Source organism: Chiloscyllium plagiosum, chromosome 16 (assembly GCF_004010195.1).
Source record: "Chiloscyllium plagiosum isolate BGI_BamShark_2017 chromosome 16, ASM401019v2, whole genome shotgun sequence".
NCBI classification, from domain to species: domain Eukaryota; kingdom Metazoa; phylum Chordata; class Chondrichthyes; order Orectolobiformes; family Hemiscylliidae; genus Chiloscyllium; species Chiloscyllium plagiosum.
This window is the reverse complement of record NC_057725.1, coordinates 65655198-65657871: the sequence shown is the minus strand read 5'-3', so window position 1 is coordinate 65657871 and position 2674 is coordinate 65655198. Positions and strand designations below refer to the sequence as shown.

Below are 2674 nucleotides of genomic sequence, written 5' to 3'. Positions count from 1 at the left end.
ACAGGCATGAGCACTGCACTGGAGCCTGTAACAGGCAACAGCACTGCACTGGAGCCTGTAACAGGTATGAGCACTCCACTGGTTCCTGTAACAGGCAAGAGCACTGCACTGGCACCTGTAACAGGTATGAGCACTGCACTGGAGGCTGTAACAGGCAAGAGCATTGCACTGGAGCCTGTAACAGGCATGAGCACTGCACTGGATCCTGTAACAGGCATGAGCACTGCACTGGATCCTGTAACAGGCAACAGCACTGCACTGGTTCCTGTAACAGGCAAGAGCACTGCACTGGCACCTGTAACAGGCATGAGCACTGCGCTGGAGCCTGTAACAGGCAACAGCACTGCACTGGTTCCTGTAACAGGCAAGAGCACTGCACTGGCACCTGTAACAGATATGAGCACTGCACTGGAGGCTGTAACAGGCAAGAGCATTGCACTGGAGCCTGTAACAGGCATGGGCACTGCACTGGATCCTGTAACAGGCATGAGCACTGCACTGGAGCCTGTAACAGGCAACAGCACTGCACTGGTTCCTGTAACAGGCAAGAGCACTGCACTGGATCCTGTAACAGGCAAGAGCACTGCACTGGATCCTGTAACAGGCTTGAGCACTGCACTGGAGCCTGTAACAGGTACGAGCACTGCACTGGAGGCTGTAACAGGCAAGAGCATTGCACTGGAGCCTGTAACAGGCATGAGCACTGCACTGGAGCCAGGAACAGGCAAGAGCACTGCACTGGAGCCAGGAACAGGCATGAGCACTGCACTGGAGCCTGTAACAGGCATGAGTACTGCACTGGAGACTGTAACAGGCATGAGCACTGCACTGGATCCTGTAACAGGCAAGAGCACTGCACTGGATCCTGTAACAGGCATGAGCACTGCACTGGATCATTGTAACTAGCAACAGCACTGCACTGGAGCCTGTAACAGGCAACAGCACTCCACTGGAGCCTGTAACAGGTATGAGCACTCCACTGGCTCCTGTAACAGGCAAGAGCACTGCACTGGATCCTGTAACAGGCATGAGCACTGCACTTGACCCTGTAACAGGCCACTGCACTGGATCCTGTAACAGGCATGAGCACTGCACTGGATCATTGTAACTAGCAACAGCACTGCACTGGAGCCTGTAACAGGCAACAGCACTGCACTGGAGCCTGTAACAGGTATGAGCACTCCACTGGCTCCTGTAACAGGCAAGAGCACTGCACTGGATCCTGTAACAGGCATGAGCACTGCACTTGACCCTGTAACAGGCAACAGCACTGCACTGTCTTTTAAATGTTGTAATTGTACCTGCGCCCACCACTTCCTCAGGAACTTCATTCCACACTCAAACCACCTTCTGTGTAAACAAATTTACCTTTTATATCTTTTCTAAATCTCTCCCCTCTCACTTTAAAAACATATCCCCAGTCTTAAAATTCCCTATGCTAGGGAAATTACCACTCCCATTAACTCTATCTACACCTCTCATTATTTTATAAACTTCTATCAGGTCACCTCTCAACCTCCTACACTCCAGCGAAAAAGTCTCAGCCTATCAGCCTTTCTTTAGAACTCAAACCTTCTACACCCAGCAACATCCTGGTAAATCTCTTCTGAAACCTCTCCAACTTGGTCATATCCTTCCTGTAACAGGGCAACCAGAACTGAGCACAGTATTCCAAAAGAGGTTTCACCAATGTCCTGTACAACTTCAACATAACATCCCAACTCCTATACTCGAAGGACTGGAGTGTTCCAAATGCCTTCTTAACCCCCCTGCCTATATATGATGCAAAGTTTAAAGAATTATGTACCTGAACCCCTAGATCCTTGTGTTCCTGAAGAGCTTTTGCCCGAAACGTCGATTTTGCTGCTCCTCGGATGCTGCCTGAACTGCTGTGCTCTTCCAGCACCACTAATCCAGCACTGCCCAAGGCCCTATCATTGATTGTATAAGCCCTACCCTTGTACATTGTTCCAAAATGCAATACTTTGCATTTATCCAGATTGAAGTCCGTCTGCCATTTTTCAACCCATTGACCCGCTTGATCAAGATCTCTTTGTAATCTTAGGAAACCTTCCTCCTTTCTACTTTGTCACCAATTTTAATGTCATCCACAAACTTACTAACCATGCCTTCCATATTCTCAACTAAATCATTTGTGTAAGTGACAAACAAAAGAGGAACCAGAACTGATCCCTGTGGAACATCACTGGTCACAGGCCTCCAGTCGGAAAAGCATTATTGCTCTCGCTCTCCTGCCACTGAGCCAATGATGTATCCAATTGACAAGCTCACCCTGAATCCCATGTGTCCTATCTTTACTAATTAGTCTACCATGCAGAACCTGGTCGAAGGCTTTACTAAAATCCAAATAAATAACGTCTACTGCTCTTCCATCAACCTTTTTGGTAACTTTCTCAAAAAACACAATCACGTTTGTGAGACACAATTTTCCTACGCAAAACCGAGCAGACTATCCCTAGTCAAATTTTGTCTCTCTAAATGTATAATCTACCTTTTATGATCACCTCCAACAACTTATCCACAACCAAAGTCAAACTCACGGGTCTATAGTTCCCCGGTTTCTCCTCACAACCTTTCTTAAACAACGATACAACATTAGCCACCCTCCAGTCATCAGGCACCTCGCGCGTACTTATAGATGATGCAAATATTT

General features: G+C 47.7%; 1 pseudogene; it reads right to left on the bottom strand.

Moving 5' to 3' along the window:
• Positions 1-902: 902 nt before the first annotated feature.
• The window catches only part of LOC122558117, a 10418-nt pseudogene continuing 8646 nt past the window's right edge, over positions 903-2674 (bottom strand).